This window comes from Coturnix japonica, chromosome 12 (genome assembly GCF_001577835.2).
Source record: "Coturnix japonica isolate 7356 chromosome 12, Coturnix japonica 2.1, whole genome shotgun sequence".
In the NCBI taxonomy this organism is placed as follows: Eukaryota; Metazoa; Chordata; class Aves; order Galliformes; family Phasianidae; genus Coturnix; species Coturnix japonica.
The window spans coordinates 3,210,972-3,238,677 of record NC_029527.1 but is presented as its reverse complement, the minus strand read 5'-3'; the positions used below and the strand labels follow the sequence as shown (position 1 = coordinate 3,238,677).

At 37.8% G+C, this 27,706-nt stretch overlaps 1 protein-coding gene and 1 long non-coding RNA gene across 4 annotated transcripts in view; one reads left to right on the top strand and one right to left on the bottom strand.

Annotated features, from left to right (window-relative positions):
* PPARG (peroxisome proliferator activated receptor gamma) overlaps window positions 1–17,120 on the bottom strand; it is a 44,782-nt gene extending 27,662 nt beyond the window's left edge. The window contains exon 1 of one of the 3 annotated variants that reach the window (XM_015874772.2): window positions 17,009–17,120. The gene's annotated coding sequence lies outside the window, so the exon portion shown is untranslated. Of the gene's footprint in view, window positions 1–807; window positions 890–17,008 lie in introns of those variants that run through there. The other 2 variants (XM_015874773.2, XM_032447286.1) reach the window with 2 other exon arrangements.
* Window positions 17,121–17,213: 93 nt separating this feature from the next.
* LOC116654016 lies at window positions 17,214–20,033 on the top strand. The gene is made up of 2 exons (XR_004308823.1): window positions 17,214–17,616; window positions 19,375–20,033. It is a non-coding gene; the product is annotated as an uncharacterized LOC116654016 (long non-coding RNA).
* The last annotated feature ends 7,673 nt before the right edge of the window (window positions 20,034–27,706 follow it).

Here is a 27,706-nt window from a genome sequence, read left to right as displayed (position 1 = left end):
TGAAAAAATCAAATGATCTTGATTACGTTATTTCTATTCTTACCCTCTGATGTTAATAAACAAAACTCCCTTTGCAAATCAAAAAGAAAATATTGCAATACATGCATTCAGGGTACGTGCTCAGCCATTATCCACAGCTATTTAAGCCTTATGTCACACATTCCTCATTAGGTTTCTAAGTAAAGGCCTCCTTGTCACAAGCTTTTCTGAGAATCTGATGAACTGTTGGAATGGGATTGAATTTGACAGACATTTAATTGCATTCTAAATGCAGTTTTCAAAGGGAAAAAAGACTCAACATTTTGTTCAATATCTTATGTGATGTGTGAACAGTGTCCACACATAACAAGTCTCATTCTTATCACACTAACATACACAGGCAACAGACTTCTAACTGGATGGAGATCAGTGACAAGTGGTGGCCCTCAGTGGTCAGTGTTTTTTAATAGCTTTATCAGTGATACTGACAGAAGCCTCAGAAAGTCTGCAGATGACACACGAGGTACAGGATGCCATACAGAGAGATCTAGACAGGCTCCAGCAGTGGGCCTTGTGAACCTCATGAGGTTCAACAAATCCAAGGGTAAGGTCTTACACCTGGGTCGTGACAATCCCACACTATCAATACATGCTGGGCAATATAAGAACGAAGCACAGCCCTGCTGAAAATGACCTTGGTGTACTGGTGGATGGCAGCTGTACATGGAGCAGTAACCTGCCCTCGCAGCCCAGAACTGTAACTTGGGCTCTATCAAAAGCAGCGTGGTCAGCATGTCAAGGAGCCCCTTCTACTGTGTGCAGTCAGACCTCACTTGGAGTACCATGTCCAGATGCAGAGTCCTCAGCACAGGAGAGACATGGACCTGTTGGAATGCATCCAGAGGAGGGCCACAAAAATGATGCAAGAGATGGAATATTTCCCTTATGAGGACAGACTGAGAGAGCTGGGAGTGGTCAGCCTGGAGAAGACTTTGGGGAGACCTGTGAGCAGCCTTTCAGAAGTTTAAAGAGGGGCTATAAAGACTCTTTGGCAGGGTCTGTTGTGACAGGACAAGGGGAAATGATTTTAAACTAAACGAGGGGAGACTCAGACTGGATATAAGGAAAAAGGTGATTTTTCATTTTTTAAACAATACGGAAGTGAAGCTGGTGGATGCTGGAGACATTCAAGGTCAGGCTGGATGGGCTCTGAGCACCTTGATCATCACAAGGTAGCTGGATTAGGTAGCCTTTAGGGGTCCATTCCAGCTTAATCTACCCTATAATTCTACATAGTGAATGTATGATTGTACAATTCCTTCTATTAAAGGAAGATACTAAGTAGTGTTCCTACTTTTGTCATGGAGCTTTCAAGAGTTACAATGACATCATTTTAAGAAAAAGCAAACAAACAGAAAGCAGAGTATCCACAGCTAAGAATAGTTCACTGTTAAGAAAAAAATGCATTAATGTTTACTTTCAGAATTGTGTAACTTTAATTGATGATAAGCAGTGATTTTTCAAATGCCTTTGTTTTCTGTTATAGAGATTTACCAATGCTTGAGTGAACCATTAAGGACTAATTAAACTGAGAATTTTGTACATCTGGAGTACTCAGTGTCTAATACAAACCTTTTTTACATAGAAATATTGGGGAGAGTACACAGTGTCTAATGAAGTAAGTTGTCACTGTGTCCCAGTCACCTATGTTCATATGGATTCCAACTCTGTACATGAGATTGACAACTGCCTGTAGGGATCTCAATTTGTATACACTTAATTTTCATAAAGAGAACAAGTAAGCACCATTTCCATCTTTGACAGCATTTGTTAGTTTTGATTATACACTTCCCTCCTCATTTAAGTTAACTCTGAAGCAGTAGTTCTAATAATTCCAGAGTTGTGCAACAGTAACTAGAGCAGTATAAGCAGAGCAGCTACACTAAATACTAACAGCATTAAAAAGAGGGGAAGAAAGAGAAAATTTCAGTTCCCTTCTCTGTCATGTGTTCTTGTCATCATCTTGTTTTTTTTCCCTATGTTTAAAGTAGTTAAAAAATTCCTTCTGTGAGTATTCTAAGAGGATGACTATCAGCAAACCTTTCAGCTGTGCTTACATGCACACAAACATGTATATTCTGATTCAAGGCAAAAATATCTATTTAAATATTGCTCTCTGTAAAGAACTTGTACAGCTTTCTAGAATGTGTATTGAGATGGGATAAGTTATCATACAGAAAAATAGCCATTAGCTAATTATCTGGAATATGATGTAGAAACTGTTGGGATTGTTTGGGTCATAATAAGACAACATTCTCTCCATAGCTTTACTTAGACATACCTGTCCTATGTAAATGATGGGCTTGTAAAGTGTACTCAGCATACAATGTAAAGCTACTACATTGTGATGACATTTTTGTCCATGTTTTGAAAAAGCCTAAATTCTAGAACACTCTTTTTCAAATGTAACTTGGTATAGGACTCAGTTCACAGTTTGGGACTATGGAATATTTGGTTCAATTCTACCACTTATGCTGAGTGAGAGACAAAAAAAAGTTGGTAACATACCAGCTCTTTTAAAAATTCCCCATTTTCTTTTTTAGGGTGTCAGTGGAGGGAGCACGTTACTGAGTAGGAATTCTGTACCTCTTGGTCAACATCCGAGCATAATATCAATCAAATCTCCTTTACAACGCAGCTATACATAACCTACTAGGTATTCTCTCAACCAATCCTAGGAACTGCTGATATAGAGATCAGAGCAATATGTACATTAATCAACAAAAAGCTTCCTCACAAGATTCACATCTGAATGAAGGCAGAAAAAGTTGCTGACTCCATTGTTTGTGAGAAAAAAGCCCCCAGATTATCAATGGGGGATGTATTGTGAATCTCAGAGTTCAATTGAATCTTTTATCTCACCAGTTGTATCTTTATTTTACTATTTGTTCTCAGATGTTAAAAACACTCTATTGGAAGCAATTCAAAAATACATTGTTGGAAAATTGTTAATGCTCTAGTCATACAATGTCATTCTGAAGCTCCCTGGGAATTTAGATTTGCACAGCTTATTAGGATATGACCTTTCCCTTGATTTTTTATTTTAAGATCAAGTTAACATGAAATTTCCCCAGTGGGAGTTGCTGTGTTTCCTTCACAGATAAGGAAAAGAGCAATGGCAACTCCAAATACAGAGGGCTTTCATACAATTCTACAGTACGGACAATTTTGTGGTCTTGACAAACATCCAATGCATTCCTAGAGGTTGAGAGGAAAGTCATGCGGTACGTTAACTAAAAAAAACCTCAGGAACATAACAAAGGTATTTCCCTGAATCTTTCACCCACATTTTTTTTTTTCCTGCAGTGTCATTCAAGATAAAGCTTTGAGGAATTTTTCTAAGGACTCCCTGCATTCAGAGAATCTGGGTAGCACTGACGGTGAGATAGCGGTTTGTTTTTGGAACACGTTCGTATTCCTTTGGATGATAAATTACTACCTCTACAGCATTCTTTTTTTTCTTCACAATACAGATCTTGAATCACAAATTCACACACACTTCAGCATTTCCATCCTTATTAATATTAGCTCCCTTCCACCCCCCAAATCCTTATGAAGCTGAAATAAAAACAGGAGGCTGGAAAGTCAGTTCTCAAAAAAATTTCCTTTGTGGCAGGTAGTCAGAAAGAATAATCCCTCTGTTGTTCCCTGGTAGTCAGTGAGACAGGTTCCACTACAGGGTGACTCAGAATATCTAAAATAGTCAAACAGACTCCAGCTCTGAGTTGATCTATAGAGGAGATCTCTCTCTTTCTCCCCCCATTAATCTGCAATATGGGCAGATTACCAGGCACCAGTAACACTGTTTAAATACTTGAACTACTAAAAATGTTCACTACATGTATGACAGATACATTCAATGTTCCTAAGCCAATGCCTATGTTGATGAGACCCACAGAGATAACTTAGAGATAATTAGATAACTGATCAGAAATTGAACAAGTGGTCAAGACTTAAAAAAAAAATACTTAAAATGATAATTTTTGCATCAGATGAGAATAACTTGCTCATCAAAAGTCAAATCAGTGTGTCAAGAAAAGGGATAGCCAAAATGAATATTTTGTTCCTTCAATATCCAGTGTAACACTTCTGAGCATTAAGCATTTGCTACACAAACATTTTTGCTCAGATGCAGGTATTATAACAAGTAAAGAAACTGTTGATGAAAAAGAAAATTTCTTTAGCTTTTTAAATACTAGGTCTGCTGACTTGGTACTTCTGCTAGGCATTGTGCATGTAATGTTCTTATACTGATGACACATTATAATGTAATTCAGTATAACATCAGTTCACTATGATCATATTTAAAAGCAATAGCAACGATAGGGCCACCAAACAATAAAAAGATTCAAATTGGTCCTAAGTGTTTTAATCGGTAAGGAAGTTCTTATTAGAGAAAATTCATTTGGAAAAAGCTTTCTATACTGTCTGCAATGCTTCTCACAGTAGCAATGCACATTTTTTGCTGTAACTTGGGTATATGATATAAAACCTAATCCTTTAGTTTTCTTGCAACAACTACTGACAAGATCATGTCCCCACTACTTAAATTTGCATTTCCAGAAACACACATTTGTCTTTCAATGACTGATGAAAGGTACTGGTTTACTACTGCAACAAGCAAGTATAGAGCCTTAAAAATAATTTAGCCTATACCTGGTCAGTAGGAGTTAATTCACAATTGATCCAAGGCTAATCTGTCTCTCTTGGTTAAGTACAATGTCATTATGTACCTTACTGGTTAAAGACTACTATGAAACTTATGTATCTGATTAAGGAGTAAACAAACCCAAACTGATGAGATTTACTGCACAGAGCTGCAGGACACATCGATAAAACTTTTCTGCAAACACAGAGTTTCTATGCTAAGAACACAGAAGGAAAAAATTACAAGCTGGATAGTACAAACGCACAGGATGATATCTGTTCGTTAACCTCATTTCTAATGGAAGAGTATAGAAGCAGACATGTTTGGGAGGTCATACAACAGACATCAGGCATCTTTCTCCATTTCAGTGTCAGACTTCCAATGCATATGCATAGTGTAGGCACCAGAAGTTTATTTACAGAGGGCAGGACTGAACATTTCATGTGAACACATTCAGAGCACGATAAAGAGCTTTGTCTCCCATTAGCAATTTAAAGAATTGTGATTTGGTACTCCCAACACACCTATCATTGAATTCCTCAGTCATAAAATCACTGGTGCCAAACAAGTTCTGATATCTTTTATCAAGCCTCTTTTTTTCTTGTCATTAACATATTTCTTATGGAGCTTTTCTTCTTTTTACAGATACATTTGCTTTAGTTATAAATTAACCCTGGAATTTACTCTCCCAGAGGCCACAATCTGCAGCTTTGTTGTCCTCTTTAAAAGTTTCAAGCATGAATTTATGATTCAAAACAATTTTGAACAACAATTGGTGGTTCATATAAAAAAGAAAAAAGAGTGGCAAGGTAATTAAGAATAAACTGAAAATGTCTGCATGCTTTTCTGCCTCCTCTTTTCTGGAAGTCATGATTTATTTACCAAAAGGCAACATATCTGACTACGGGATTTCTGGTGCTTTCAGTTAGTTCCTTGAGGTAATATTAACTAAGATACTTCAGTCATTCCAGAAGACGAATCCCAGCAGTACTCTGAATATTTTAAATTCAGATTGAAGTGCAATTTGAACCACAGTATGAAAATATCAATCTACTTCACACATGGACTCAAACAAGGAGCACAGAGAGACTCCTTGACAGACCTCATTTGATAAAGGTAATCCCACAAAGCATAAATGCCAAAAATTTTTTGCTGTTTCCAACTAAACGTCTTTGTAAGTCTTTCTTTATTCAGGCCCTTTTGAAAACACTAGTTTATTTCAGCCACACTTAAGTACAAGTTAGAACAGTTTGATCAAAATATGCCCAAACTGTCATTAGCATCATGACTTAAAGATCATCAGTATGAGTTCACCCTACGAGGATCAGAAAATCCCCAAAAAAAAATCTCTATAAAAAACCCCCATACTCATAGGAAGCCAATTTCATCAGTTCTATTGATCAAGGAACCATTTGTGTAAGGACAGAATGATACCTTTTAACAGCCAGGACAACACACATACTATTTCCTCCTTCTTTCTGTGCTACTCTTACTATAAATCATATGAGAAATTTGAATTGATAGAAACCCACCAGACATGGTTTTTTTCCCCGGTTTGTTTTCACTACAACTTTCAAAAGTGGAGTAATTGAAAACAAACAAACAACAACAAAAAAAAAAACTTGTGCTTTCAAGTTTCAGAAAACAGGAAATGATTGAAAGGAACTTTGCGTGCTTTCTATTTGATAGTAATAATAGCAATAATCTTTGGTTATTATTTATTAGTAATAAAGGGGAAAATAAACCAGCCTGATTCAGTCCTAATCTAATTCAAATCAATTAGATGGCGAGCACAAGGCTTAGGTTGCATTGACTCGCCTGAAGGATCAGAACCATAAAGTGATACACAAGTATAACTACCTATTCTCACACCCTGTGTACACATTTCATAAGTTTGTTTGCACTGTGTACTTTCACTTGAGCCAAAAGGAATTTTCAGATCAAACAAGTTGTAATGTATTCTCTAAGGGTGAGTTACAATGTTAATTATCTGTAATTCCTGGAACGGACAGTAGGACATTAAAATTAAATATATATAAAACATGGACAGGGACAATTCTAAGAATGTAACCATTAAACTATCCAGGTAAATTAAATGACTGAGTTAAAAAGAGCTTGGGCCCAGGTTACAGTACTTGTTAATTTAATAATATGGATCAAGCCTTGAGTTCAAATAGACTTCTGTGAGACTACGGAGTATAAACACCTTTTTCTTCTTATACACTCCCCCTGCCCGATTTCACTTGGCAATTTAATTTTGTACCAGTTTCACTTTTTTCCCTAAATGTGGGTCCACTTTCTGCCTGTAAGCTGACAACACATGTACGAGTCTCAGCTTTCAGGAAGGAGATGCATGAAAACGTGAAGGCACTCAGCATCAGTGTGAATATAAATATCTCTCTATAAATCTCATACATCTCACCAAACGTGCATTTCCTTTGTACACACTTTTATTGAGCACTAGCATAAAACATATTGAACTATTTTTCCCAAACTGGCACTTCATTCCAGTGAAACACTGTATCTATGCCAGAAGGAAACAGTAGAGAGAAAAAAATACAGAAGTTTGTCTCTTGATCCTTATACAGGCAGAATGAGTGAAATTATAGTTTAGCTCTAAATTACCTTCTAACATTTACCTACATCTCTTCATGTCACATGAAAACAGAATAAATATTTTGCTGCTTAAAAAATACACTACATAAAAATGTTAGTATTACAGGCAGCTGGAAATCACTTTGTTCATGTCATTAGATTCTCCTGCTCTGAATATAGGTAACAATATACACTGGACACAATCGCCACCCCAAAAATCAAACCTATCTTTTATGAGCAAAAATAATCCTATATATGAAGGACTAAAAACTCCTGTAACTGCAGAAGAAAACTGACTGTTCTTCAGATGCACTGTACAGCCTCAAAGTGTATAAGGAGATCTGTTAGTAAGTGGAAGATGAAGGCAGAAACATCTGTGAGATCTGTCAGTATCTCTTCCCAATATAAGACTCAGGATTGTAGTAGATTTTCCATTTTTTCCCCTCTAACTCCAGAAAGTCTAAGGTGCACCACTTGAGAAGCTATAAAGCACTTTATATGGCACACAGCAATCAGAAAACAGCTCTACTTTCCATATTCATTGCTAAATGAGGGCTCTACAACTCTCAAAGTCTTCAGCTACAAAGAATTCCTTTTTCCAATGGAGTCACTGCCAGGTATAATCACCACATTCATTAGTCCTTCCTGGAGTAATTGTCAGGGAAGTGGCAACCATATGTGCATCAATTTCTTCTTCCTCCTTGCTTTTTTTTCTGCTTTCCTTCAAGGACAATGGGTGTTTCTCTCTCATTTGTCTTTCTCTCTTACACTGGGACTCTCGTGTTATTGACCTCAAACCTCTTCCTCCCTTTATTCTTCCTTTCAAAATGCAGATTTGGGGAGGAAAAGGGTAGATGGCCCTACTATATATCTCTCACTGTTTTCATGTCTATTCATCTATTAATTTTTAATTATTTAGTTGTATCTATTCATTCTGACATTATTAAGAGAATTGCAATACGGTTCTTTCAGCAGTGACAGAATAAAAGATACCCTCCTGCCTAAGGGTCAAGCATCAGAGGACATTCAATTCTGTCACATGCCGTACAACATTTTGCTATGCCTTCCTGTTGGGGATGGGGGAGGAGACAGGAATCTGTTGCACAGCCTGCGTCAGAGAATGCAGTCACACTACAGTATATCAAATACAGCGTATGTACAAGTCATTGTTATTCTAAACTTACCTCAGACTTCAGCAATACTCACTGCCTGTTCTCCCGTCCTTACTGACAGGAAAGCTGTCACTTGTTGTTAGCATATCGTACAGTTCCTATTCTCAAAGGAGTAATAAATAAGGCTAGATTTAAAAAACAGAACAAACTTGGGCAGAAAAAGAACAATGAGTATTAATGCCAAAATACAGTAAAAGATCAGTTTATGGCACTGTCAGCATATCTTAAATCGAGAAAAGATGAAAATCTCATAGGAGACCAGAGAGAAAAATAAATTTTAAACTTTGAGAAAGAAATTGAAGCATCTGTGTTTCTCTTCTTTTTAACATCTTTGGCAAACTTCAAAAGGCCTAAATAAATAAATAAAGCGAAACAGTCATAGCCAATCTTCCCCTTGCCTGCCTTTGAATTTCCCTCAACTAATACATTCATTTCCTTTCCTAACACTCATTATAGACACCTTTTTCACTTTTTTCTCAACTCTCCTCTCTGTGAGGCCTCTACAGTCCCACACTGACCTGAGGTCTCTGTCTTAACCCACTTCATCACTTCTACTAATCGTACCGAACACCACAGCCCTTATTACAGACCATCCAGCCATTCCACAAAGCTGAAGCCTTTATCTCACACATCACCTATTCTGCACAAATGTTGCTGTGGATATTTTTGTTGGCAAAGAAGAACAACTGGCTGGTAATACTTTTGTTCTCTTTTCAAAACAATATTGATAAAAGATAAAGAAAGTATTTTTCTGGGTTTCCATTTCATCTCTCACCTACTCAAAAGCAGCATCCTGACGACCCAAAAGAGAATGGAAAGAAAAGCACAGGACTTGCACACCCTCGGTATAACAGCCCAAGAGATGAAGCAGCACACAGCAGGGCTGCTGCACAAAGTGCAACTATTTTCTTGCATAAAAAAAATTCCTTTCCTAACAAAACTGGTGCATTAAAAATCTAACAGATGCCACATTTCAATGCACAGAACAATACAAACAATGACAGAGCGATAGACACAGATTCATTTCACAAGGAGGCAGGTACCATGCACTGTGACATTAGCATGCTTAATTACTTTCTTTTTTAATGTAACAAACCTGAAGGTTTGCTTTTGAGAAAAATATTTTTTTTGGATTAAGATTTTCATTCCTCAAAATTTTCAAGATATGTCTACAGGAAAATATATTTCCCAGAGGAAAAAAGGTGTTTTCTGAACTGAAGTGTTTACCAGTACGACTATGACCATTTGTCAAGAATTCTTTCCTATGTCAACTGGGCTGAAATGGACGTTTCTTTTGAAACTAGTAAACCTGATTTAAGAAAATGATTCCTCAAATGCAATTATCTATGTCAGAAAGTAACTTGCATAACCCTATGTTCTACCCTATCTAGATATAGCCTGAGAAACAGCCGAAACTCACACAATGATTTCAGACGTGTACTTTATGCAAGGTACTGGACTACAGTGAGAAAACAAAACACCAACAAACTAAATAAGAAATTGTGAACAAAATGAATACCCACCGCACCCAATGTAACTGGGTAAAGTTAGCCAGCCTAATCACGAGGCAGACCCAAAGAACAAGTCTTTGGGCAGTACCCAAAGGAAACTGTGCAAAGAACTCTCTTGGGTCTCTTATTCATCATGCCATAATGCTCTTATCCACGTCTCTAAAACTATTAACCAGTTCAGGACAACAGGCAGACTGTGATCTAACTATTGCACCAAGTTGCAAAACAGAAACAAGGTCACCTGGGATGCTAATAATGGAAAACAACTGCTGAATTTGCTTGCATCTCTTAAGTGCACATACCCCAATATCAAAAAAGCAAAATAAAAACAACTAATGAAGCTTCCAAAGGCTTTTTTTTTGGAAGTTATTTTGCATTGTCTTGGTAATGGGAAACGCTTCAAAACCATCATTAAAAACCTGAAACCTGATTTTTTCAACCTTTGCTTTTTTTATTCCCTTTTTTAAACTCAGAACCCAGGCGCAGTAACCTTTTGTAATACTGATCTTGAAACTTATTTATAGTTAATTATAACAACTGATACTTAGCTGAGATCTCTACTTCACCGCTCCAGGCCAATGTAGCAGTTCTGGCAATGCCTCTAGTATAAAATAAATAAAAATTTTAAAAGTAGGAAGAAGTCCAGAAAAAAAAAAAAAAAGGGAAAAAAAAAAGAGACCCTCACACTTCTCATAGAGCCCATTTCATTCAGAAAACTGTTTAATTCCTTTGTTCTAAATTCAGCTTACTTTCATCTTGTTTATCATCTCAAACCATCTTCAGCAGCAGCTGGAAATTCTGAAAGTGAAAGCCTATCTGCAGAACTTTTGTTTTCATCATGTTTTGTTTTAATCATGTTCTAGGCAAAACCTATAAAAACCTACACTGCTACATGAGAGTTGTGTAATATGCAGCCATCTGCCAAACTAGTCATGTTGAAAATTACTTTGGGATACTTAAAATAAATACAACATTAGACTGCTTTTCTCAATGCTTCTAGTACTTTTAAAAATTAAACATGCTAATATGTCTAACATGCACAGATCAGGCATGTTAGATATTCATAATTCAAGTGCAAATGATGGCATCTAGAAGATGTTACTAACTCCATGAAGTAAATCTTTGGTTCTGAACTTAGGTTCAGATATCCCGCAAGGAACAAAGTAAATAGCAGATTTTCTCATTGTTCTGGAAGGAACGAGCATCTCAGCCTTGGCCTCTTCAGAATCTCTCACGATTCAATCAAATATGGTCCTGGATAAGGTTAGAGAAAGAAGATAAAATTCTGGGCACATAAGACAATTTCTGCCTTCACACGCTTTTGTACTCACTGATCTACAGATAACTCTGGTTGCAGCTTAAAATAGAATTTTGCTTTATATATGTTAATTCTTAGGTAGGATTAGTAATCAGTTCAGCAATATTTCACACTATAACAAGCTTAAAAGCTGAGATTCCACATAATATATTGTAGCTGAAGTGCCATTGTAGGGAACAGTGAACACTAACTCAAGGTAAAATACATTCAAGATGAAATGATAAGCTCTTCAGTTTTATTTACTGTAGGCATTAAAAAAAAAGTCAGAGCCTATCATGAGGAAATATGTATGTTCTGAGAGACAGTAAATAGAAGTGGCTGCATTTTTCCACAAGCCCCCACATTAGATAGCACCACAAAGCACCAGGCCTAGGTAGTAAAACCTGTTTTTCTGACCACCCCTACTAGAAGATCTTGGTGTGAGCGTTAAAGCCTGTAATTAACATTTTTCTTTTCATAGTTCCTTTTTCTAGTGCAACAGACTGACACTTTTGGTAGTCTAACATATGCTTCAAACCAGACATTATATCAAGCAATATTAAAATATTCCCCTCGCATAAATACTGAGAAGGTGTATCACTCCATTTGTGTATGCATAGCAACCTAAGTCCAAAGCTTCCCAAACTTCAAAACTGCTGCTGCACAACTGTGAATAGTTACAGAAATTACACAACATCTCTACTCAATAAATCTAAAACAAACACACAAGTACTATGGACCTACAATGCAACATTATAAAATAAAATCTTCTTTTATGCAATGAACTGTAATCACATATTGTGTAAAAAGTTTAAGACCAGATCGTAATTGGGCAGGGCTACTTTGTGCAAATATGAAATTGTCTGAAAAGTAACGTGCCTCTCCTCAGTGGAAAAACACAAGACTCAATACAGAAACTTCCACCACTCTTGTTTACTCCACACATGTATTCCATGAGAGTTAGAAGTGTCTGTATTACAAAATAACATGTCTAGAACGCTATAAACACATTCAGGTAAATCAGATGCACCATAGCTGGAAGTTCCCTATATATTAGAGAAAAAAAAAGTATAGGGTTCAGGTAGAAGGGAATCTGAAACATGTTACAGTCAGATTTGTGATAAAGAGGAAAGATGTGATTCCTCCATGGAGCCATGAAATTACTGTCACCAATGATCCGTAAAACAGCACCAAGTATATTTTTTCCTCTTACAGCTGCTGTTACAAGACCCAAAACTGGAACACTTGCTGGCTTTGAAGGCCGGCGGTACACTAATCCCAACTGCTAGGTCTGTAACAAAACACAACTATTTCACTTAAAGTATATGGCAAAATTGATCACACAAATTCCAGAACTAAAGGAAGAGAAATATTGCTCCCGTCTCTCTTAATGTCCTAAACAATTAAAGAATTATAGCTTTTGTTATCATACATATTCATGGTCATTTAATTTCAGACATCCAGCCTCACTGGGCAAACAACAGCTCATTTCGAGTTAGGCTCAGTATTTTCTCTATACTAAAACCACCACCTGATTTTAATAGTGGAAACAATTGGTACAAAGAACAACAGTCACAACACTGCATTCAGACTGCAAACCTGGCTCTACCCAAATACCAGGATCTCCACTGACTTCAGTGAAGCTGGGACTTTTTTTTCCCTAGACTACACATCTTACAATAAAGCAGCATCAACTTTTTTTGGTACAGTGGAATGTTCTCTGTATTTCTCTGTTTGGATATTATCCAATATTTATCACAGCGTGTTATCTGAAGTTATATATAGCTTTTCTACATTACTGAGATAAGCAGAAAGTCTTTCCATAACATAGGATTAATGCATTACCTACACACACGCCTGAGAAATACAGGCATAAACATACATACGCATTCAGTGTCCATCAAACACACCTGTGCTTGAACATACACACACAAAGCAACGTAAGCCTTGTGTTTTTTAAATTGCTAATTATCAACCAGCAGAGTAGACTTTGGGATTCATAGACTTGAATTCATAGACTTTGTCCTGAATGTGCAGACAGCATGGCATGATGGTGATCTGCTTAGTCATGAGGGAATGAGGTGACTAATGCAAGTTCACCAAGCATCCCCTGGTAGCTGATTCCATACAACCTGGTTTTTGAGGTAGTTACAAATCTTCCTCCTTCCTAAGCAGGATTCATTTTCTCCTATTTACAGCACAAGTCAGTAAAACAGCAACAGACAGTACGGTGCTGCTTAGAACTCGGGTTTTTGGGTTTTTTTTGCTGTAAGTTTGGAAAAACATTACAAAAAATAAACCTTACCTTTTTCTTTTGTTTGTTTGTTTTGTTATTTGCAGTCACAGGTCAGGAACTATTACCTTTGTAAGAATCTATCACTGCTGCCAGCATAAATCAAATCATTGGAAATGTGAATTAAAAGTTTTGCATCAATCTCACTATAACATCCTGCCTCCATTGCAGATCTGTAATTATTTGCATTCTCAGGATACAGATCATATGGTGTCAGAGACAGGGAAAAACGTTTCATGTGAATGAGAAGGAAGATGGCTTGAATCTCGACTGGGCTGTTAGGCATTACTTCAGTATAGGTAATTAAACGCACCTAGATTGTTCACGTATCATGAATTATAATCAGAGAATGATGCAATTCTTTAGTTCATCTGAGTGCAATCACTCAATTCCTGAGTGGTTTAGGAGGGACAAAGAGACCAAATAAATGCTGGGAGGTGAGGTTGGAGAGGGAGAAATAGTGGAGTGTGAGCAAATTGGCTCAAGTTCTGTGAAAGTTTTGAGGCATAAAGTCTGCAGATAGGCCTCGCTTCCCCCATTTTCCTTAAGCCAGCAGGGAAAACAAACCAACAGCCTGCAAAAATTAGGTTTATATTTGCCTTATGTATTAAAAAAAGCAACCAATACAAATCAAAATGCTCTATAGCAGGTAATCCCTAAGAACTGACCTGCTATTGGGAAACCCCACAATTTGCTTGTGGCATGGGGACATAGGAGTTGAGTATAACAACATTCTCTTTCCTTGTATTATTTCTAACTTTCTCCTTTTACAGTTGACAAACAGTTAATTGACACACAGAGAACATCTGTATAAAGGGCCTGAAAAACAGACCCCTAAAATAAAAAAAAATAATTATGGTTATGGTAATACAGTTGAGAGTAATTAGGAATCCTCTAATATCATGCTAAGTTGGGACAGAGTCTGTTATTAAACACGTCTACCAGTGACTAATAAGATGAAACCAGTAACAACTACCAGTGGAGAGTATTGTATCCCTGACTTCAAGAGAACCCAGCGTGGAGAATTAATAATTGCATTTTAATTTCTTTTGAGTAACTGCTCTGGAAACTGTTTTACTGTATGGCAGAGGACAGTACTTGAAAAACTCCTGCGATAAAAGCGAGTGAAAGAAGCTCAAGTTCTGAATATCAAATGCAAATATCTAGTGATGCACTATTAGGCTCCAAACCATGGCTAGTAAATACATGAACTGTTCAGGATGGTACTAAGTGAAAAAGGAGGCTCCAGAAATGGAAGATGGAAAACAAAATCCCAGAGTATACTTTCAATTACGTATTCCAGTCTAGTATAATACAGATTTTTCTTTCTACTTGTAAACTTTCCCCTATTCCTACAATATAACTTCCTGCAAAATTGGTTCCTATTAGTCATTGTTAGAAGTAGAAAATTATATACTGATAATAATTGAAGGTTGACCTACATTGTATTGATTTCTAAATGGACACAGGTACCTCCAAAAATTCACCGAAGAGTCAGAAACAGCATCAGTAGCGGGTTTCTAATTGATATCATATGAAAAGCTGAAAGGCATTGCTCCTATATTCAACTGAACTCTAATATCCTGCCACCTACTTTTTGAGATATTTCCTTATACAAACTATTTAAATCAGAGGAGAATGATCATTATCTGTTTAATAATCACATAGTAATTGAAGTTTCACTGAGCAATACTGTTCAATACATTGTGATATCCAGGACTCTGACACAGACATTGCTAAAATAAGCAATTTACAGACAAATGGCCGCTGAACTACTAAGAGTTAATGGTATATCCTACAAAACTGATGTCCAAGAATACCCAAACGCTATGTAAAAATCCCTTGAAATTATATGTATTTATATCATTGGTTATCAAAGTCCATGCCAATTATTTTTCCAGTTCTCTCTCCCTCCTGTCAAGTTCATGCTAACATTGCATCACGTGCCTTAACACACTGAGATTTCTTACAGACTTTTAATTAAATCTCTGAGCATTTTTGCAGCTATTTTTTGTAACAGCCACAGAGAATAATGATGTCAAACACTATTTCACGCAATAAACCCTGCTATTAACGCAAGCAAAACATACGAAACTCCTTTCCCAAGGACAGCACTGAGTGCCACGACATACACAGCTGATGTACACTAGAATTTTTTAGTTAACTAGTAACAAATTATAGTCACGTATTAAAAGCTAAATTACTGATTAATTGCTACCAGAAATACACATATTTTTGCTTTAGATACTCGTGTTTTAATGGAACACTGCAATCATGTTCCATGGTAAAAGCCTGTTCAGAGATGGGGGAGCAGGTTGCAGATGGAATGCCAGCCCACAGCCCCAGTTATAGCCAGGATAACTGTAATCCATCCCTCCAATTTAAAGGCACCTACAGCAAAGGGAGAAACTGAGCATTTCCTGAGCTCTTCAGAGTGAATACAAGCCTTACGTCACTGATTATTAATAAATACATCACTGTTAAGTCAGCATTGTATGCTCGTGTGTACACACTGCCGTGAAGTTACAACACCACAGGAACTTGCACTCTCCAGTTGTAGAATACCCTGGAGAGAAATGACACCAGGAAGATTACAAAACGCCCCTGCAAACCTGAGGCATACCATCAAGACACTGCATATTTCAACACGGCATCTCACTTGTTGCAGGCTCATAAGGGCTCCCTGACTCGCTGCGGTTGAGAAATCAAACAAAAAAGGAAAAAGAAAAAAAAAAAACAACCCAAACCTCTTTTCATTCATTAAGCTCATGGACCAGGTGAGCACCACCAGCGAGCTCCCGGCTCCTTTCCCTTGTAACGCGGTGCCACATGAGACCCGGCGCTCTGCCCGTCACCCCGTGGGATGCGCCCAGACCGCAGCAGCTCCGCGGGGAGGAGACCCTTCCCCTTAACTCCAGCCGCCCCCAAACTTACCCCTACCTCCCCCCTTCTCTCTCCCTCCTCCCACAGGCCGCAGCCGCCGCTCACCGCCGGGCACGACGCCCCCGAGCACCGGCAGCGCACCTGGAGCCGTCCCGCGGGGTCCTCCCGCCCCCTCGCTTCTCCTCCTCGTCCACTACAATACAACCCCATCCCGTCCGCCCGCCCACGCGGCCCCACGGCGCTGTGTCCCGGCTGCTCTCCTCCACCCCCGACCCGGGCCGTGTCCCGCTCTCCCTCAGCCCCACCGCTCGTCCAGGAGAATCCCCCTCCCCGCCTCCCGCTCCCTCAGAGCCACCTTCCCTCCCCGCCACTCTCAGCATCCCGCCGGCGTGGCCTCGTGCCCAGGCCCGGTGCCGAGCCCCCTGCCCACGCCGGGCGCAGCTCCCTCACCCCGACAGCGGCTCCTCAGCCGCCCCGCTTCCCTCAGGAGCCCCCACACCGCCAGTCCCCCTCAATGCTCCGCCGTCCCCTCACCGCGGGGGGGAAGATCCCCCGGTCGCCCGCACTGACCTGGCGCTGTCAAGTCTCAGCCGGAGAAACTGTTCCCTTCTGGTGGGATAAACTCCCGGTGCCGGCCCATCCTACCGGCCAGGCACCGCCTCCCGGCCGGGCGCCGCCTCCCGCCGCCTTGGGGCGAGCTGTGCCCGGGGCTGCGGGCGCCGCGCGGGTCGGGGCTCGCGCTACAGCGGCCGTTGGCGGGAGCGGGTTGGGGGCGGGAGCCGGGACTGAAGTAACTGAACGGGGCGAGCGGACAGAGAACGGGTCAGTGAGGAGGAGCCGCCGCTTCTCCTTCCTTTCCCCTTTAGACCCGCTCCGTTCACCCCGAGCCGGTTCCCTCTCGTCCGTGCCCGTTAAGCGCGATCACACGCGGGCACCTCGTGTGAGGACAGAGCGCGGGCCCTGCAGTGGATCTGGAATTTGATCTCTGCTCTCTGCAATCTCCTGTAGCTGAGAACTCAGTTCTTTCCGGCTGCTGACTGACTGCTGACTGCTTTCTCTTTTGCATTCCCCTTCTCCAGCTCCTCTCTGCGCCGTGTAGTCGCTCACCTCACGTCAGTTTGTGTCCCGCTGTGACAGAAGTAAATGCTTTTCTGAACAGATTCTTAGCGGTGACGGAGGTAAATGAAATTCTTTTTCACCCCTACTTCTTTTTTTTTTCGTTTTTTTTATCCCCTTTCCCTCCCAGGAATGCACTAAGCAGTGGTATAGGCTGTGCTCGGTAAGTCTCAAGACAGAGCAAGTTCAAACAAGCATGTCACCTCCTATTTCATCCCGAGATTCTTTTATTAAAAAGTTCGATGCTGTAAGTCAGTCATAAGATCAACAGCTTTTAGAGAGTCACTGTAAGCCCAGGTGCCCCAGCACGCAGCAGTTTATCTTTAAGAACTCCTGATCACTTGGTCATCATTAGGAGATTTAGAAGATCCCAAATTTGCCTCACGGTTCTTAGTCATCCAGCGTTTTGAAAGTCTCCATTTGTATACTGAAGGCAATTTATAGATTAGAGTTGAATACATCAAATTACCTGGTCTCCTCACAGATAAAAACTGCCTGCGGCGTTTTGTTTATGAGAACAATCTCTGCAGAGACTGGAAGCCTTGTGTTAAATCTTATGAGAATTATCTATTTGTATGGGCTTGAAGTCTTACTTCTGCCTTGGCACATCAGGGGATTATTTTCAGTGTATGCATTTCCTACTGTCTGTAAGTTTTAGGTTTGGAAAAGTGGAAATACTTTGTTTTCTTCTGGGTTTTTATTTAACATACTGCAGTAATACCTATTCGGTAGTGCACTGACTCAGAACTGGAAGCCAGGGGCTGAAAACAAGTAAAACAAAACCTCAGTATTAGTTCAAGATGTCACGGGTGAATAAACAGGCAAATGTGAGTAAAAAATATTACACCAGTAAAAGAGGTATAAATACGGGATACTATTTCTAACCACTTCCCAACATCTCATGTACAATTTCAATAGTGTATTTAAAGAGGAAGGATCTTAGCTGGACACTTCTACAGCACTAACATTTAGCTCTGCTGACAATAGGAAGAATGCTGTTGTCTGCAAAATAGTGGGGAATATGCTCATCTGATTTAAAGGTCTGAATAACAGAGGAGCTCTACAGAAAATCCGTGCTTTTAACATGCACATTTTTTAAAACTCCATAAAACTGAGCATTCCTACAACTGGCAAGCAATAATGAATGTATGATCTTGAATATAAAACTCATATTTGAGGCTAGACTTCTAATAAGTTCATAATTAAAGGAGGAAAAAACGTAGCATACTGTATATTTTACCATTAATCTTAATAAATCTGCTTGCATAAATAATACTTCAAATTAAATTACTTGGATGAAATAAAGACATAGCTAACTTAGCCCAAAGAAAGCAACCAACCAGAGCTTCCAGAGAATTATTACAAATTCTATCCCATTTTATTTATGTACAAATTGCTTAGGTTTTGCAAATATGTATTTTAGCAGATTGAGACAGGAAAGAAAAAATAAATTACTTCATCTGATTTCCTGCTTAACATGGATTTCTATGTAGTAGTATACGGTGCTTTGTATGTTTTAGAATGACAGTTGATCTTCATTTGAAGAATCAAAGGATGAAGAATCCATAAATTATCTTTGGCAGTCAAAAATACACCTCATTTATAATTTGAATTAATGGGCTTTCTTTATCAACAAAGACCTTTTTTTTTTTTCACTTGTAGAAGGTTTCTACCTTCTAATTTTGGTTTTGGTAACGAAAGTGGGTTACTAAGAGCTATCTCTTCTAAAATTAATTCTAGATATTATTTTTTACAATAATGAAATGGCCATTAAAATGAAATTCTCTAACAGGTTTTGTTTGCATCATTTTTCTTCACAGTTTTTGATGATGGGGTCTCTGTGCCTTAGCATCTGAATGAATTCCTAAGCTTGGCTGGGGCATTTAAGCCTTATGAAATAAGAATGAATTGTCAAGCTCAGGCCTTCCTGGGTCAGTTCTTCCCTAAGTTCAAAGAAAAGCAGAAAAGGGCCTCAGCGTCAGTTCTTGTTTTAAAATCAGATGATAACTTGTCTTCACAAAAGATCAATTATGTTTTTAAATAAATGCATCTGAAATTTAATACATCTAAAAAAAAAAATCTTGTTTTTGTACCGTGTGCACATTACAAATAACTTATGTATCAACAAACTTTGAAGCAGATTGACTTGAACCATGGCAAAAATAATCCCACTGAAATGAGAAAGTACTGTGTGGAATCTCAGAATGGGTAAGAGTGCAACCCCAATAGCCTCCCTTAAACAATTTTATTTTTTCTTCCCGTATTAATGATGGAATTTTTGTGCAGCTAATTCTGCTGCACAATAGGTCTTCAGATAGGTCTTGAAAGCTTGATCTTAGATCACAACACGGAATGTATTAAAGAGACTCTGTCTATGACACAGTGATTTTTACTATTGGCTGAAAAGGGTACAAATCTTTTAAGGCTACTGAGGTGAGAAATGTTTTTAGTCTCTGCAAATAAACTACTTCCAAATTTACTTATTGTGATGTTTCCTTTATGTCTGTGCTTTAAGGCTCCAGGTACATTACAGAAGTTTAAAATTACAAATCACACAATGTGTCCCATCTCGGTACATAGGAAAGAATGAAAAACTATTTAGCCAAGCTTAACATCTAGAGGGCAATCTCATACTCTAGCAGCATGACTATAAATCTAGCAGTCAGAAGAATAGTTCTGGCTGTGTAAATTGCATTGTTTTAAAGCAAAAGGATTCAAGTAAGCTGAGGAGCTATTCTATTGCTCTGTTTCTTAAAGTTACTGTGTCTACTTTATCTAATTTATGTAATTTTTAATTTATATATCTGCTGTTCTTTTACTGATAACAAGAACTTTGTATTAGCATATCTTATTCTGTCTTTACTGGCAGTTTTTGGTCTTCTGGGAGGATATTTTTGTAAGAAGCATTTCATAATATTCTGCCACACGCCTATCTTCAATTTTCACATTCTTTCTACATACTGTTTTATTTGAAGGGAATCGGGAGTTTAAATTATGATCGGTGGAGCTTAGTGTGGAAATACAGCAAAACCTATCGTATGAAACACAGTTCTTTGTGTGATGGCAGAAGATTGCTCCCTTGGTGTGATTCCAGCTCTCTTTGGAGATCGCACTACGCTATTGTTATACTGCACTCAGAACGCAATGCCTTGGATCCAGCAAAAGTGATAGGATTAGGCATAATGCAGATTTTTCATAGATAACTGTAGAGCGGGTCAAAACAAGAACCCTTTTAACTAAAAATGATCCTTATTTTCCTGAACTTTGAGGCTTAGATAAAAAAGAGATCAAAATCCAAATCGTACCTGCTTTAAAGAGATCACATCAGGCTGTGTACCTCGAATTATAATAGTTGTTCATTATCTTTGGTCTTTCCCCAACTCAACTTCTCTGATTTCTTTTGCTCTTGATGAGTATAGCTTTCTTTTTAGGATTGTCTGATTTTTCTGTGCAAGGATATTATCTTCACGTAATCCCATTCTGATCAGATGGGTCTAAACTGTGTCTCAAACAGATCTCAAGCAAGACAATATACAGTAATAAAGCATAAAAATCAAGCATACACTACAACCACCAGATCTGCTAGTAGATCAGAAATTGGTTTCTGAAGGAATCATTTTAAAGCTACAAAAAGTTTGTAGTCATTTTGAGTTTCATTTAAAAACATTTTATCCTAATTCATTCTGTAGTTAAGACAGATTTATGAATGTAAGTGATCCAGTGTTTGAAAATGAGATTTCTACAAGTGTACATAGTTAGACATCATAAAGTAGCAGCTGATGCAACCAAGATTTAGAGTTGTGCTAATATAGTATGGGAAGAGGGTGGCCTGTCTTGTGGTTAAAGCATGGGACTAGCTGCTGAGAGGTCTATGTTCTATTCCTGGTTGTGTCACTGACTTCCTGTGGGTCACTGGCTAAGTCACTTAGCTGTGGCTCATTTTACTCATATATGAAGTGGAAGTAATACTTTTATTACTAAAATGGTGTGAGACTGCAGTCATTAGTATTTATACAGTTGCTTCATGCTCATTGATGGACTGGGTATACAGTTGTATCAGCAGGTGAAAAACCGTATTAATTTCTTGTAGTTTGCTATTTCTTTCTCACACAACAATTCATCGATTCCAGTATAGACCAGAAACTCGTAAGTACAAAGTATAACTGAAAATATCTAGAGAACTTTGCTTCCAGGTTCAAAATCAGTGTTTCTTCACAAAGAGAATTTAATTTTCTTCTTAAGAGTGTGAGGAAAGGGTATTTATTCCCTAATAACTTCTTTTTTTTCTTTCTTTTTTTAAGTTAACTCCGTCCTCCCATTGTTTCTTTTGGAAGATTGTATGAGGATCATTCGATACTTCCATTTCCTATAACCTTTGTCCTCTTTTATAGTTTTTATACATTCTTGTGATGGAATTGATTTGAAATACTATTTTTAAAGTCCCTGCTTTTTACATATTTTACCCTAGTCTCCAGGGTGCTCCAGATAGCTGTTAGAAATACTGTTGCTCAGCTAAGTGATGATTCTGTAAAAACGCAGTATACACTGCTACCACTAAATCCCAGTGGAAGTCATTGAATCACGAGCATCTCCTAGTATATTAATGAACCATAAGGAAAAGTTTCTTGGCATTTCAATCACTGTGGGGTGGTTCTCAATTTGATATCACAACTTTGATTTGCATTGCTGAGACAAGTGATAGAAGATTTTAAAGCGAGGATATTTAAGTAGATCTGTTTGTTTTTTCAATTGTCTAATAAATTAGTTTAACATACTTAGATACATATAAACATTTTGCAGTTCTTCAGGACAGATATAGATCATAAAGTCTAAAAAAGAATTAGAGCCATTTGGACAATTATATAGATTTACTTTTTAAGAGTGTGAGGAAGGGGTATTTATTTGCTCATAATTTTATTTTATTTTAACAGTTGACCCCTTAACAATATATTTCCATGAAATACTTTCCTCAGTTTTTATGGCAGTAGGGTATCTTGCAATAATACAACCAAAGGCTAAAAAAGAAGTTTCTTTTTCATCTTTATAGCTTATATATACTAGTTAGATATAGAGTTGCATATATAATTATATATAGTATACTTAGTAAATATTAGTATACTAAGTATTTACTATACTGATATAGCATCCTAAAATTATATGATTTTATTAGTTATTTCTGAAAGAATCACCACAAGGAGCAGCAAGACGATAAAATGTAAACATTATTTTCTTGCATCTGACACCATGTTTTGCATAGGCTTCTTTTTTCTTATTCCACTAAAGATGTGACCAGCAAGGTATGCATCAACAAAATTAGTTCATACAAATCTCCAACTGCTAACCTTAAAACATGGATTCACAAGCACTGTGAGAATACTGACAGTAGCATAGTGAAGAAGTCCATAAATACTCACAGTCCTAGGACACAGTGTTTTTCAATTCTTGTTTTGTGTAAACGTACACAGGTGCTAAACTCAAAGGCCTCAGATGAGTTGGTTACTACTGTGTAATCGGCATCTGCTTGTTCTGATTAAATCTTCATCAGAAAAATGTGCTGCCAACACGCACGGAATTTTGATGGGTAGCGCGGCAGTGCCTTTAATCCTTACTCATCTCTGAGTTTTGTTTTGCAGAAGTCCAAGAAAATGAAATATGGTCAGGTAACACAGGTTGAAATAGCTGTTGTATTAAAGTTGTAAATGTTTCATTTATTCTGTCAGTTTGTTAGCTGCTCTTCTGAATTGACTCTTGTTAGACTTTTTAATAAATTGCTGTTATAAAATCTTGACTCTCAAAAAATGAAGTTAGTAACTGGTTCTTACTCTGTGCTAACCATTAGAGGATGCCAGGTAACTTTAGCAGTGAATCAGGGGCTATTTTGGGAGAAAAAAATATTATAATAATTTGCAGGAAATAACCTTTTTGTTCCAAAACAGCTGTCATTGAACACTATTATATCTACAACAATTAAAATTATCTTTGGTAACTTTTAGTGTTTGGCATTGCTCCATTATTGTTCAGTTAAATATTTTTCAAGTATGTTAGGACTTCTGCCCACTGTGTTCTTGAAACCCTTCGTTATCAATACAGAAGCTTTCTCATTTGTGTTGTATTGTAATCTCTCTCATGGAAGGATATTAAATAACTTCTGTGGAGATTATTTGCCGTTTTGTGAAATGGCAATAAGCATTCTCCTGAGCAGGGATGACTCAACATTTACAGGATAGAATTTGCTTTTTAATATGAAGTGTGGAATGCCAAATAATAGTAATAATAATAAAAATGTCCTAGCTAACATGAGCAAACATCCTGGTGAGTTTAAATAGCAAGTTGGATCAGAAATGGAGGAAAAATAACATTGGGTCAGGAACAATTTGATTATCTGAGTCTTATATGTACTAATATACATATTAGTGGAAATTATATGTACTAATAAAAGAACAAAACATAGCAGGTTAGTCGACTGCAGACTATAACTTGGTGACAGACTATTGCATGTAAACTTTCTCTGAACTATCCTACTTGCATTTGAAAACTTCTAATGTTTATTTGCTTGCCTGCCTGTCATTTTACTGCATACAGAACTAAAAGTAATAAGTTACCAAAATAAAAGTGGAGCGATATGGAAGAAAATCTGATTAAATTTGGAAATTATGCTTGAAGTTTAGTTGTATTTTGTTTCTTACAGCTCAAGTATGTTTAGTTATAAAGCATCCACAAAGTGGATATGAAGTATGCAAAAGGGAGAGAAAAGATAGCAAAACAGAATGGAAAAATGGTTACTGGTTTCAAGAATTCAGCCTATTCCTCAGCATTAATCCACTGATACCTCCAGTCTTAGCTCAGAACAAACAAGTATTTTATGGTAACTGTTTTTGCATATGGTAGCAAACTCCTTCCATTCTATCTTTTTGTCTCCAGTTTCCTGTTTACTCATCACACAGATCTGGTCTGGAGTTCTTTATTCATGACTGTACCTTTTAACATTTATTGGTTAGAAACCTCAGCTCTGTTTGTACAGATTGTTTTGTTGCTGGTTGTTTTTTCTTTTTTTTTAAACTTCTTTTTATGTTATGGAATATTCCTATTCTTTTTTTAAATTGTGGATGTGATTTCTTACAGCCTGATCTGTGCACCAGCTTGAGATTTTATGTTTTATCAACCCTTTCTTCAAATTTATGTTTATACTTTTGAGAAACCTTCCTTGTGATTCTATATGCATTTCTATTACTGGCAGGTTTTTTTCAGAAATAGAGGACAATATCTCTTGTTTCCAGGTATGTTAATGTGCTTCCCCAGTATTCTGAATCCACTTATATTGGGAAGGACAGACAGTGGTTTCTGGTAGCCAGGTGGAACAGAGGACAAAGTAAACCAACCTGCTCCAAGATTTGCAGATATGACAGCAAACCAAAGTTTCCAGAGGATAAATTCAGCTGTTTCTGATTGCATTATTTTCCTGTTTTAAGAAAGATTATTAGAATATTCCATAAGATCTAGTAAAGATACTTAAAAGAGCATACTTTGTATTTTCCCTCAGACGTGTGAAATAAATAGTTCTGTAGGTATTTATTCTCGACATTTTTAGTAGTGTTCACTTCCAGCTATGCTTTTAGTTGTAATAACATACGGCTTTTCTGTATGCCAATTATCTATTACCTACCCTGTTCATTAAGCTTAAATAATAACAGTGAAGCTGTTGCTGAAGCTCTTTCATATGATGATTTGAATAAATTATTTTTTTTTCCTTAATTAACTTAAAATTGAAATATGTCCCTCAACCCGCATTAAAAGCAGAGTTGCCATGGATGCTTGCCAGTCTTGTAAAATCCCTTTTAAGTGAGAAAATTGTTTTTCTATCCTTGGTTTGATTACTTGTCTTTTTCTACCCATTCAGTTTCAGTTCAAGGATCATTATCAGTCTGCCTGAGCCCTTAAGCTTTGAAAAATCATCCTTTTACACTTCTGTTTCTATTAAAAAGGGAGGCACGCCACTCTTGCTTATGCATTAAGACACAGCACAAGTGGGCATATCCTGCTGCCAGAAATGTGCACACATGTGACTTACAACAGGAATTGTGTGGGTGTCCAAGATCAGAATTTGGTCCAGTGCGTATACAGCCTGTGTTAGCATCCTCTTTTTATTTTGTGCAGTAGTAAAGAGCACCCAATTTCCAAAAAAGGAAAGACTGCATCATGATTTGCAGTCAGGGTCCCAGGGGTCTGAGTGGGGCCCTCAGAGCATTTGCTTCCTAATGGGAAAGTGAGAAAAGGGAAAGCAAGGAAAAGGGAAGCAAGGAAACTTAACTTAGTTGATAAATTATGTATATGGTAGGGGTGGGGTCACAGACAAAAGGAAAGAAAGCTTTCTGAGGTTTCTTATAATTAGGAGCAGATTTTCTGTGTTCTTCTGACCTCATTATTGCAATAACTGAGACACTGCCTTGATTTTCTTTTTGTGCCTGGGGAAGCAAGGAACTAGAAGGGCTCATCCAAACACTGCCTTGGGTGCTTTACAGCACTGACACCAGGTGTACACTTCAGAACACGTCTTTTACTAAAAATGGCATTAATGAACATCACTTGCCTTTTTCTTCTTCTGATTATCTCTGCTGTTTCAATTAGATGCCTTTTCTGTTCTCAGCTGATGCTGAATGCTGCTAAAAGGGATTAAAGACTAACATGAACTAGTCCAAAGAAATACTTCATTTGTTGCTTATTGTGTAGGGCACAACAGTGACAACAACTAGAATCCCAAATGTCACACCAACTTAAAACAACTGTGAGAATCATGATCAGAAAGACTTTCCAGAGCCTTTAGATCAGTTCATATAATAATCAACATTAAGGGAAAAGGAGGTTAGGAAGGGTTAAATTCCTAGATATCCATTCTACTGTGTTTAAATACAGTCCTAGAGACACAATAGAAACACTCCTATGCACGTGCCAGAGGATACAGTTTGTCTGAGATGATGGAAATCATTTCAGTGCTGAAACTTTCTTCCTTGCCTGAATGGTGCACTGGCCTCTTCTCCCAGGTAACTAGTGATAGGATGAAAGTTGATGGCCTTAAGTTGCACCAGGGGAGATTAGAGTTAGATATAAGGGAAAGTTTCTTTCCTAAAAAGTGGTGAGGCATTGGAACAGGCTGCCTACAGAGGTGGTGGAGACCTGAAGAATAGAAGAAAGATTTGTTTAGTGGGCATGGTGGGGATGGGCTGCCAGTTGGACTAGATGATCTTACTCATCTTTTCCGTAGTGATTCTATCATTATGTATGCTCCCCAGCATCCATCTCATTTGCCCCAGTAAGACAACAACCTAATCTAACAGTGGGAAATGAAATTCAACAGAATAATTCCCCTAGAAGGTTAGGACAGCAGTTGGTAGGAGGACAGTTGCAGTTTGGTTAATCAAACTTCTAGCCAGCTGTGTTTCAGAAAAGACCAGCTGCAACTGAGAGAGAACCTTTCCAAGATCCGTATGTTTATGTTTCATAATATAAAGAACACTTATAATTATTATATTAGAAATATTAGAACATTTGAAGACTAATTTTTTTTTCCATTTGTTTGTCTTTCCAGATACAGAATCTCTATTTCTTGCTTGATAATTTTTTTTTAATGTAGCCTTTTTTTGTTGTTATTTTCTCTTCTGATGCTAGAATTTTATACCTGCTTTCTAAAAAGGACTACATTTCTATGTTTCTTACCTATCCTGGGATTAGGAAACATTACATTAGGTGAGAATGACCTGCTGTATTCACTTAGGTGGATGTCTTTCAGTAGGAGTTTATGGGGAGAAATGTTAAACATTAAAAAATCTGTACAAGATGCTCTGAGTAGATAAATGACTGTAATAACTTAAACTCTTAAAGCAGATGTTAATTAGGCTGTGAGTAATTTTTAAAGCATTGCTCTAGTGATAGTTTCCAGACTGTTCTTTTTTAAAAGAGGCTTTAGCTGTTTCTGGAATACAAGTGAATAAAAATATTTTCATAAGTTATTACTTCTCAATGCTGTTTTGGCTGCTTACACCAGTGAGGCGATGTAATCTGCTTATGGACATCCTTCTGGAACTGAAGGATTGAACAGGACCTCGAATGATTCAAAATTTAGGAGGGGTTTCTGTGTCATTCAAAATCTTGCATACT